Raw genomic sequence first — 12,780 nt, 5'->3', positions numbered from 1 at the left:
TATTGCACATGATTTTGACTGCTGTGAGTTTGCTGTAATGTTTTGATCATTGTGAGAAATCTATGTGGAATAAAAATACAATAAAATATGTTCTGGAAACCTAACTCATGTATGCTTTTGTGACGATTTTTGGTGATTTAATTGAGATGCTATGATCTGTTGAATAGAGTAATCGTTCAAGTAGAATTCTGTCTTGATGAAACTAGCTGCTGAACTTTGTGAAAATACATGAAACGTGCTAATTGCTAGATAATTGTTATGTTTTGACCAATTTGCCCTTGCGGGGAGTAATTGCTAGTAATGTACACTATTAATACTTGACACGTAAATAATTGTTCACGACATGTAACGTATCACAAATGTGCTTGTTAAATCACACACGAGTCACAAACGAAACACGAAACGTATTTTGTGCATAGGAATTCTGTGCCGGGTCTAGAGACTCGATAATAGTTCCGACTCTTAAAAAATCTCCTTGTTGTTATAGAACGCTAGTGAGAGTTTTCTGTGACGCGCATCACTTGGGTGACTTGTTTTTGGGAATTCTTCGCAAACAGTGAGTTTCACTTTCCCCTTTTAAACTTTTTAAACGCTTTTCACTTGGGGGAGATAACATACTCCGAAAACGCTTTTAGATTTTGTTAGTAGATTATATATCACTTGTAAAGGCTAAGTGGCAAACGAAACAATTGAAGTCCTTCACACATCGAACCGTTTAGTATTGGAAAATAGCGAGTCACTGTTGAGTAGTACTACTGGGTTTGACAAACCCCACTCAACGCTAAGCTCGACTGGAGGTCGAGTGGGTGTAATTTTGGCTAACACATTACCATGGTCGGGATAGACCTGGTGGCAAGGCACATGATAAACAGTCAGCTTCGGTGTCGAACACTTAGTAATACTTGTTGTATAGACTAGCTACCTATCGATATATAATTGATTTAACACTATCTGGTAACGCGAAACGCTAAACGCAAAACGCTAAACGCAAAACGCTGAACGCTTTATTTTATATAAACTCGTGAACTCACCAACCTCGTGTTGACACTTTTAGTATGTTATTCTCAGGTAGCCGAGGCGGGCGCGCGGTATAGGATCATGCATTATTTGATACGCTATTGTTTATTCAAACTTGTTTTAAACTGTTATCATTTGGGTTTTAAGTCGTCCTGCGTGAAGAAACATTTGTCTTATGTTTTTTTTTACGCTTCCGCATTTATTTACACTTAAACGTTTTCGTGGTTTGAAAACTTTATTTATGGTTTGATTATAACTAATGATTCCGATCCTGTTAGCTCACACCCTCTGACGGTAAAACTCCGTTAGTGGATTTGAGGGTGTGACAGGTTGGTTCCCTTAGAAAACATATCTTGGACCTATTTTTCATTTGATTAACACAGACATTATGTTACGAGCCGATCCGGCTTAATAGGTTTCTTTGTATTGGTTTGTATTTGTTTTTGTTTTTGCAGTTGTATTTGTTCCATTATTAATCATTTTGTTTATTATGCTTAAAAAAAAGTTATAGCAAAAAGCCAAAAAGATGGTTGTTTATATTCAGTTATGTAATTAGTAGTTCGTTTGTGTCTGTAAAAAAATGATGAAATCAGTTTGTATGTTAGCCTTGCGTATTTAGAGGTTTTGTAATAAGTTAATCAGTTTGTATAGTAGTTTTATTATTTAGATATTTTGTAATAAGCCGGGTCGGATCGTTTGAGCTATTTAAATATTTCCCTTCCATACCCTTACACCTGGCCCTGTTACAACCCTTTTAAGACCTCTTGATTTTCATTTATGTCAAATCAGCTTTATGGATGAATATTTGCTTATGAGTGATACTGAGAGCAGAGTGATACTAGCACATCTTTTGCTAGTCCAGATATTAAACCGAGAGGAGAGATGTTATATTATGAGGGGTATGAGCATGTGTGCCTTAACCGAAAACAAAGTACACTTGTCTTGGCGGCTCTATTGTTTTTATTATAGCACTTAACCGTATTTGTGGGATATCAATCTTAAAAAGTGTCAGTCTGGGAAACTGGGTATGACCTTAAACCTTACTAGTATTAATGGTGATAATTTACATACCTATGATGGAGGTTGATGTTTACTTTAGAGTTTGCTTGAGGACAAGCAAAAGATAAGTGTGGGGATGTAATGGTTGGTTAATTTGTATATATTTTAATTCGTTTATTTTTTAGTTTTAATCGTTTATTGTAGGAACTTCGATACTTCATACGTGCTTATATGTTGCGGGTCTTTGAATGTTAAATATGCTAAATTGGGACTTGTACTAGCATGGGATAAAGTCTTGAGATGATCGGGGAGTAAACGGAAGCTAATAAAAGTGGACAATTGAGCCTAAGCATATTATACAAGTATTGGATTGGAAAAAAGACGAAAACATGTAATTTCAAGTCTCGGCGTAACTTACTCTGGGCCTGGCGTAACTTACTCCTGGACCTGACATAAAGGGCGTAAGCAACTTATTAAACAGTGGTGTTTGGCATAGGAAAACAAGACCTGGCGTAACTTACGCCGGGTAGGGAGTAACTTACGCCGGGTGCTGATATGTGACGCGAACTTACGAGTTTTTTAGGGTATAAAAAGGAATAATAAACCCTAACTCGAGAACTTCTCTTGGCCGTTTTGGAACATCTAGGGACGATTTTTGGAGCTAGGAAACACCAATAAACATCATTCGATCGATGCCTAACGGATTTCAACCAAGAATTGAAGATCTAATGGCTACCATGAGAGGCTAATCCCTCCGATTCATTCCCGGAATGTAGAGTTTGTATTTATTTCAGCTTTGATTGTAACCAAGAACATACTATTTGTAATTGTCTTTGACTGATCTATGTGTATTGATATTTAGTATTGTTGTGCATTCAATCGGTTTAGGTTTACGTTGATCAGAACGATTAGTTTGTCGGTTGCTATAGTAATTGCTCATAGGGTTGTTTAACTAGTTTGAATACAACGAAGCACACAATTGCCCTTAGTTGAGTCACACTGGCAGGGACCGTTTGATAACCAGTGCCGTGTGTTAGCGATTGTTGGTGCCTAAGGTTTAACTCGTTAATCAGTCTTTAGTCAGTCTGTGATAATTAATCGGTTAGGTTGCATGAGAAACTGTTTAATTACATTCTTGAACCCCGAGGATGATTCATCTTTGTTAACTGCTTGAATTCGTAAATTTGCTTAATCAATATTTAAACCAACTTATTTGCTTGTGTGATCAGCACTAAAATCTGTTACTTCATAATATTAGAAATCTGTTACACGATTACATTGACCACATACTCCTGGTGAATACGATACCTTATTTACCCTATCTACTTAGGTTATTTAGGTTTTTGCATGGCTCGAACGACGGTCATCAGTTATCTTATTTAACGAATGGATAGATAACGAATTAAGGGCTCATTCGTTATCAAGTTACACGAATTGGTCCCATTCGTTATGAACGTGTAACGAATGATCAACCATAACGAACTATCAATAGTTCTTATCCAGATATTTGACTCATGGGTCAAAGTCAAAATCGTCAAGAACATACACAGTCAACGTTTATCAGATCTGCAATTAAACCTTCGATCCTTAACGAAACATCATGATTTAGGTACCAATGAACTCGGAATCACCTCGCCTACAAACCCCAATCCATTAATCACCCAAATATTGTGTTTTACACTGTGCGATTTGATCATATATACATACGGCTCAGTTAACCCCGATTAATCTATCAAACTTTAATGGATTTTACTAGGAATCATTTCGTTTGATTAGTTTTTTAGCATATCTACAGATCTAGGGATTCTAAACAAGACTAACACGTGTTTCTCTATAAAACGTACCTTTCGAGTCGATTTACGAACACGGTCTAGTGTTGATGTTGTTTTGGTTCGTCACAGCGTTCTAGCACCAACGGTTTCGGGGTCTCACCTTCGGGTTCTCAAGACGCAATTGAGAAGAATTTATTCCAAGGAGACGGGATCCATATCTTTTGTTCTTATAAGTTTTTAAGTTGAAATCTGGTCCAACCCGACCAGATTTATTTATATTCCGTCCAAACCGACAGAATTTAAAATGATTCCGTCCACACCGTTCTCCAATAACTTTTTAGGTAGACCCCACTTTCTCTAATAACTTTTCATGTTTATAGGTTTATAAGTTTGGATGCTTCTTCTTCCACTGTCCCCTTGTGTAATTCATGATTTATAAGGTTTATAAGGTTGGATCATTTGACGGCTCTAACATGGAAAAACAAATTAACAAACATAAAACAAGAATATTTGGTCCACCTTTTTTAATTGAGACTGGAAAGCGGAGTATAAATTAATAAAAAGTTAAGAAAGCGGGGTCCACTTGAAAAGTTATTGGAGAATTTGGTCGGTGAGGACGGAATTTTTCTAAATTATGTCGGTTTTGACGGGATTTCAACTTCAAAAGGTTATAAGAACAAAAGATATGGATCTCATCTCCTCGGAACAAATTATTCTCAAATGCGTTTTGGCAGAGGGAATTTAAAGGACATTTTTTTCAAAAATTTTATACGAACCAGGTAGGAAACATAAAAAACCGTCTGCAAAGACTGCTTTTTAGCAAAATTTTAAGGAAATAATTTGGACGACACCTCAATATTTTCATAATTTTGGCCGACTATGTCAGCTTTTATCCACGTGTAAGCTTTTTGTTAATTGATAGATCTCGTTGAATCGAATACTAAAGTATCAACTAGTACATATTTCTTGAGAAATTTAAAGGTTTATAGGCTTTCTCTCTCTCTCTCGTTGGTCCCTTTTATGAATTTTCCATTAAAGTATTGACCCAAACTCAAAAGGCAAAATTGTTAGTTACGAGATATAGATCCAGGAATCTAAAAAACCTACAAGAAACAATAAGATGAGCAGAAAGTCAAATACTTTTTTTTGTTAATATTTAAAGAAGCAGCCTTACTCAAAAGTTTACTCAATTGTTTACTTTTTTTACTAACTTTTCAAGGGTATAGTAATAAATCTATCTCTTCTAATAAAAGCTTATAACTTTTGTCACTTATTAATACTATAGCCCTTCTCACTTTTTTTAACCAATTTTCATATATGATCATTATTTTTTAAATTATTTCAATATATTGCATTAAAATTATAGGTTTATTCCAACTAAATTCGTTACTACATAAAATAAGTATTCTCCATATGGATTGATAAGAGACGATTAGTCATAAGTGTTTATTATGGTTTATATTCAAAATAATAAACAATAAACATTCGATTCATTATATGTGGAATGAGAACAATCAACTTGGACTAAATCATGATAACGTCAGCGGCTAAGGCTTAGCCTTTAATACCTAAAAATACATATGATTTTAAAACTAAAATTTTCAGGTCGACCTGAAACCTAGAATTCGGACCCAAGAACCAACCCGAATTACTTCGGTTCAGGTTCTGGTTAGTATTTTCTTGGGTTCGAGTTTCTCGGGTCGGGTTAGTTTGGGTTCAGGTACGGGTTTTCTTGAGTTGGGTTTCATGTTACGGGTAAAAGTGACAACCCTATTTTCAACAATTATATATAAGAATCATTACATTCACTTTATGCAAATTTAAATCTTATAATATTCTTCTAACTCAGAATAATCACTATTATTTGAACATGGATTTTTAATGTTAGTATGTATTTTTCATTTTCCTGGCAATTACATTCATATAAAACAAACAAATCATTTTGTTATATTTAAATTTTCGGTTTTTATTTTGCTTGATTAATTAATTTTTAATTGTAAAATATAAAATTAATTAAAATATTTGTCAGACACAGCATATTAATAACAACAAATTTATCATGATCAATCAATTTAAAATCGTAAAGATTCTAAGTATGATTATATCATCAAAGTTCAGGTATATGGTTTTTGAGATAATCATGTTTTTTTTATAAACATGAGCAGATATTCTCAAATGACATGATATTTTATGTGTATGAATATTTTTTTATTAGTATCATAGATATATATTATCATTTATCTAATCTAGAGTTGGTATGTATTTGGAGAACCTTTTTTGTCACACGGACAACTATATATGGTTATATCAAGAGTTATAAGCATGCCTATATGTTACTTTATTAATAGCTACAAGCAGACATGGACTAAAGATTTTGATTATTGATAAACAATGTATACCTGCTAATACAATCACAAATGTAGTGTAAAAGGAAGTTTTTACCTATTTGAAACATATTTGTGTAATTTTAGTTATGTAATTTTAATTTAATTGTAATTGTATTAACAATATATAATCAATTTCTTGAATATATTTCACTTAATGGTCAAAGTTTAAAATTTTCAACAATTACCCGTGTAATACACAGGCCTCAAACTAGTATTATTATAAACATCATGGTGCACAGATAATGGGTATGTTTTAAATCTTTCTTCAAATGAATGGATAAATTTGTTAAATTTTAGCATAAATATTTTTAATATTAATATAATTATACTTTTCTAAAAAATCTCCTAAAATTTTTAAATTGATACATGAAAATGGAATATTTGACTTGAAGCTAAGACCTAAGGTACCTACATAAGGTTCTCTTGTAAGTTAAGTTAACCCCCAGAATGCAAAAAATGTCTGTCTTGGTGCAAAATCATCAACCAAAAGAATATAATAAATCAATTATGAAATATAGCATCAACCAAAGCTACCTATGTCAAGGGTAAATCATTGTAAAATCAATCACATGAATTTCTTCTCTTCTCTTCTCTTTTTTACATCAAATTTAAGAGAAAAAAAGGGAATTTGAAGCTTAATTATTTCAAGAGGTACCCCAGAAGTAAACCAATCAACGCAATCACAATGACAATGATCATCGAGACACCGCCCCCTTGACTTTTGTTCCCGCCACGCCTCAAGAGTTCCTACAAGTTATACCATGTAGAAGGAAGTTAAATAATAATAAATCATAAAAATACTAAAAGTGGCGATTATGATACGTTTACTTAAAGGAAAAGTCCTCAAAATGTTCCTTTTGAAAGGAGAGGTTTCCAAAATATCCCCACGTCTTTTCAAATTCTTTAAAAGTGCCTTACAAAGCCGTCGTAAACGACAACTTGGTATTTGCGACGTCGGTTTTATGAAATCCTAATAAGAAATTGACACGTGTTTCTAGCCCGTCTTCTCTAACAACATTTGAAACAAACCCGTCGATAAAGGCAAGTTTGGGTTTAAGTTAGAAACCGTCGAAAAAAGACTTTCTCCAAAGTTGTCATCGAAGACGCGTTTGTATCCAAACTTGCCTTTGACGTCTGGTTAGTTTTTTGAAGTGTTATATAGAAGTCTTGTTCTACATTAATTTTGAATTTTGAATTTTGAAATGCATATGCATCTGATTCGCAAATGAAGATCAAATTACAGCATTAGTTAATTAATATATATGAGGTGATGAAAGAAAGAAAGAAAAAACCTTTGAGTTCCCTTGATTTCACTTGGATCATCTATCTATATGTTTGGTCGGCTGCCGGAATCTACCCCCAATAAATTTTATTAATTTTTTCGTTTTTACTAAATTAATAATGACTCATGTAAGTTAACTTTGGATACAAGTAGGGGTGTTCATCGGATCGGATAACGGATTATTCGGGTTATTCGGTTCAGGTTATTCGGATTTGAAAATTTTTGGACCCTATCCGAAATCCTATCCGATCCGAATTAGGAATATTCCTATCTGATCCGAATCTATCCGAATTCAATTCGGATCGGATTCGGATATATCCGAATAATCCGAAATTATGCGAATAATCCGAAATAAACCTAAAAAAATTTCCTATTTTTTTGTTCATAACATTTAATAGTTTAGAATCACAATAAACATATAAACCGGAAAATACGAATTACTCTTAACACAAATTTTAAGTTTAAACTTCAAATAATAGTCTAATAGATACACCAGACCGGAAAATAGCACTAAAATCATGTTTTTTATTCGGATTAAACGGATATCCGAACAACCCGAACAATCCGAATTTTTTAAATTTCCATATCCGAATCCGATCCGAATCCGAATTAGTTATTCGGATATTCGGATTGATCCGATCCGAATATCCGAATAAGAATTCGGATTGGTTTATTTGGGTTTCGACTTCGGTTCGGATTTCGGTTTTTTTCGGATTTCGGATTTCTTGAACACCCCTAGATACAAGATTAATTAGGTTCTGACTTGTAATATTTAATCGGTTTAAACTGCACAAGTTGCAAAGCATGAATAGTTTTGATTGAACAAAAACTTATATAACACTTCAAAAATCAAGCTAGGAATCAAAGCCAAGTTTAAATACAAATGCGTCTTCAACGGTAACTTTAAAGAAAATCTTTGTTCGACAGGATTGTAAAACAGTCGACGGTTTTTAACTTAAACCCAAACTTGCCTATATCGACGGGTTTGTTTCAAATGTTGCCTGAGGAGACGGGCTTGGAACACGTGCCAATTTCTAATTGAGATTTCACAAAACCGTCGTTGCGAATACCAAGTCGTCGTATGCGACGGCTTTATAAGGAACTTTTAGAGAACTTAAAAAGATGTGGGATATTTTGGGAACCTTTCTCCTCAAAATTAATATTTTGGAAGCTTTTCCTTACTCAAAACATGTTAATTTGGATTGTATCTCATCTTCTATGGTAGTTAAGCAGGCAAAATGTTGTAACTTGTCAAAAAATATAGGTCAGTAGAGTTAAAAGTGTCCAAAAGGGTATTCAAATCATAGTCACATAAATCGTGGTACGCTCTGGTACGGGTACGCAATTCGCTAAAGGTAATGTGTTCGGTACGGAGGGGGTAGGTTCATCTCGGTACGAACCGGTACGGTGTACCATGTAGTTTGGTTCGAGCTGGAATCAAAATTAAATATAAAATTTAAATGTCTTAAAAAACAGTTACAGGCTATTATATATATATATATATATATATACACATATTTATCGATAATTATAAGAATATTATCTTGTAAAATTATGTATGTGTGTAGTAAAGTTTAGGGTTAAGTTTTATAAAAATAGAAAGTTGATGGTGAAAAATGAAATTTTGTTTGAGGTAGAGAGTGAAAAGAAAAGGAGCACGGTATCAATTTTAGGGTTTTGTAGATGTTTCAATTTCATATTCGGGATGGCCACGATATCATAAATCCGGCCAAATCTGAAAGGCGGCTAATCGGAGATACGTTCAATCGATATGCTCTCAGTTATGATTCGCGATTTTTGGTTCAATCAGAGTGGCGATTGGCGATTTCTGGTTCACGATTTAAAGTTCAATCGAAGCGACGTTCAAGCGATTTGGATTAAGGTTTCCTCGGCGACCGGCACGTTTGCGATTTGCGATTGGGTACAAACTACCAATATTAAAATCGCGGCTATTTAAGCGATTTATGTGACTATGATTCAAATGCTTAAGTTCTCTAAATCTTTTTATTTAAATAAAGCTATATTACTAATTTGGAATGTAGTTTTATAATTTTATTAAATATAATTTATATATTTTAAAAAATTGTCCAATCTGATTGGTATGGATCCGATGAAAAATACATGTTTTGACCTATTACCCAGTCTATTCATTTTGCAAGTGCTGAAGGGAAAGATTTAAAAGAGGGGGGGGGGGGGGTGGGGAGAGGTTGTATCTTACAATTTCTTTACAGATTTTGTTGCTTTGTTGAATAGCAGCATTCTTTTCATCAGTCAACTTTGAAATGAGAACTCGTGCCTGCAAATTAATGTGTGTTTAATCTAAACTTAAGCAACACATTTTAGTATAACATGCATATGGAATATCGGAAGTTCTAAAATACAAAAACATGCAAATTTCTAACACAACACAAGCCAAACACCAAATTCGCAGGTTTGTGTATAGTCTAAACGGGTTCAAGCCAGTTTCAGTAAAATCAGTGAACACAATTAGATAATTGGGTTGTGTTCAAGTTGACCTGATGGGTTTGCGGGTTGCTTTGTTTAACTTGCTTACTTTAACACATATCTCTTTGAAATGTGTTATAACTTAAACTGTTGTATTTTTATGTCAAAATTTAAATTATTAGTGAGAAACAAACACCAAGTTGTAAGGTTTTAAACCTAATTACTTTACAAGTTGTCTTTCTTGTAAATGTGTAAATTTAGAGTGTCAATATGAAAAATTAAATAATCTTTTAGGTACCACGTGTTATTTTTGTGTCAACCCGAAAACTCATGTTATGTTCGGATTTATGTGTGTTAACATGATTTTCAGGCCCAAGTCAGGTTCGACCAACCAACACGCTGACATGGCCCATTTAACACTCCTTTAGTATCATACTAAGAGTATGTTTGGTTGACAATTTTTAGGGACTTCAAGCTTCAAGTTATTAAGAAAAAACTCATACTCAATTAAAAATCTTGCTTGGTTGAAAGAGCTTGAAGCTTTTAGATCAAAGGAAAAAACATAAAGCTTGAAGCTCCTACTAGTAGCGTTTAGAAAATGCTACAAGTTTTTAGTATTTTAAATTACTTAAATAACCTTCCAAAATAAATACATTTAATATTAGTTTTTTAGTTATGCCCATTTTGATCATTTTATACATTTTATTAAAAGCTCCAGCTACCTTGCCAAACATATAAATATATCTAAAAAACTACCAGCTTCAAGCCACCATCTACATCTACCAACTAGTTTTGCCAAAAATACCCTAAAACTAAAAGAAACAAAACCACACACGCATTAACTCACCTCCGAGGATTTATCATTTGAACCCATACTTTGTCTTGTAACCTGTAAGCAAGTATAAGAAACACCATATTACATTACCAATACGGAGAATAAATTGAACAAAGTTTCATGAAGTAAAATCAACCTCGGATCTATTCAAATTTCCACTATCGAATGACACTTTGGGTGAAATCCCTTCGTCGGGTTCTTCTAGAACAGGTGAAGGCGGTTGGGGTGGAGGAAGATATAACACTTTCAATTTGCACTCTTCCACAACACGCCCTGGTGCCTTACTAAACTGTAAACTCAAAACAACCATAAAGTTGCGATCTTGAATCGAAGTGACAACAATATTCATTTAATCTCAAGCGTTAAATCGATTTACTCAAAGATCAAGATTATTTTTAATACGAGTAACATTGTTTATGTAATTATAACTAACACCATCCTTTATTGTTTAAAAGCTACTAAAAGGATCCATAAATGTTTGTGGGTCAACCCAACCCGTCAAGGCCTGCTTGGACCCATTAACCTGTTTTAACCCAAAACCATTACGGCTTGTTACACACCTCACCCATCAAGCCCAAACCCAATATTATCCGTTGCGCAACACACTTGTCTTGCTACTCTTTGAGAAAACGGTGGGTTTAATCACCATCTCCCAACCCAACCCGTCAAGGCCTGTTTGGATTCAATGACTCGTTTTAACCTAAATCCATTATGTTATGTTACACAGCCCGCCCATTAGAGCCCATTTGGACCCGGTAACCCAAAACCATTATAAGCCGTTACACAACCCACTCGTCTTGCTACTTTTTTGTTTTTATTTAAGAAGGCTGAGTGGATTAATTACCATTTCGGGGGTAATGTCCTTGGCAGCTATTCCGGGGCTACCAACGACACACTGAAGCAGAAACTTATCCCTGCATTGCATGTCAGGAGGAGCTTCTTTCTGAGCTTGCATTGTTACTGTACCAAAATGCAACATATGTTCATTTCAATATAATTTACAAATCAATCACAAATATATTATTCATCCCCGGCCATAAATAAATTTGAATCTCAAATAAAGGAGGAATGCACCTATTACGTCGCATGTTGATCGAGGCAACACGACTCTAGTATTTGGACGAACGCAATACTTCTTTGGGTTCGTCGTCTTCACCTAAAGAATCAATCAAGAAACAATGAATTTGCATTCAAAATCTTTTCATATGATCAGCAATCAAAACAAAAATTAAATGCATTAATTACCTTAAAAGCTACATGATTCTCGGTTTTATTGGATAAATGAAGCGAGCATGAGATCTGTTTCCTCAATTCAACTAATAGTAATAATAAATTTATGGAAATAATATTAATATTAATACTAATATGTATATGAATTGACGTGATGATGATACAGAAAAACATACATGGGAATTTGAGCTCAACAGGTTCGACATTAAGAAGATCACCGGTACTCATGTTTCCGTTGGATTCCAGAATGCAAGAAACTCATAAAATGTTTGTGATTTTTAGAGATTTTTAAATATGATCCGATAATATCTCAGAGACAAACAAGGACATGATAATGATCATCATTAACATGTTATGTTGCATTTTGCCAGTGGCGGAGCCAGGAATTTTTTCCTATGGGTTCGGTATTTTTTTGTGTTTGATTTTTTTTCCTGCTACAAAGTTTTCGAGCCCGGATGGGCCGGGTCCATCATTCAGCCAAATAAATAAAACACAATATCACAACCATAACAAAAATATATCATCAACATTAATATAAAATATAAAGTTATATTAAATAAAAAGGCTTACGTATTATAATTGTTTCATACGCATTTTCATGTATTGAAAACGAATCATAACATCTTCGGTCGCGACTATCAGAAACAACTCATTTTTAATATAGCAAATGCAAACATCATTCATATTACCATTACCCATCTGATTAGTTCGAATACATTTTTTAAATATTGATAAAGGAGATTAGAAAGGGTACATTCTCATGGATTTAAAAAAGAGCCAACAAGAGAAACTTGATTGGTCGAGTTTGTGTAA

At 33.9% G+C, this 12,780-nt stretch overlaps 1 pseudogene across 1 annotated transcript; it reads right to left on the bottom strand.

The window, feature by feature from the left end:
* Positions 1-6,794: 6,794 nt before the first annotated feature.
* LOC143590968 (vesicle-associated protein 1-1-like) lies at positions 6,795-12,306 on the bottom strand (annotated as a pseudogene). The gene is made up of 7 exons (XR_013145587.1): positions 12,144-12,306; positions 11,983-12,053; positions 11,812-11,893; positions 11,582-11,697; positions 10,850-11,026; positions 9,676-9,753; positions 6,795-6,922 (listed from the first exon to the last, which is right to left on the bottom strand). The product of XR_013145587.1 is annotated as a vesicle-associated protein 1-1-like (transcript).
* Positions 12,307-12,780: the final 474 nt, after the last annotated feature.

Source organism: Bidens hawaiensis, unplaced genomic scaffold, assembly GCF_021521415.1.
Source record: "Bidens hawaiensis isolate Kalapana, Puna unplaced genomic scaffold, B.hawaiensis_p1.1 tig00039106_1, whole genome shotgun sequence".
Lineage (NCBI taxonomy): Eukaryota > Viridiplantae > Streptophyta > Magnoliopsida > Asterales > Asteraceae > Bidens > Bidens hawaiensis.
Note: the sequence above shows the minus strand (reverse complement) of the source record. Positions and strands in the feature narration are given on the sequence as shown.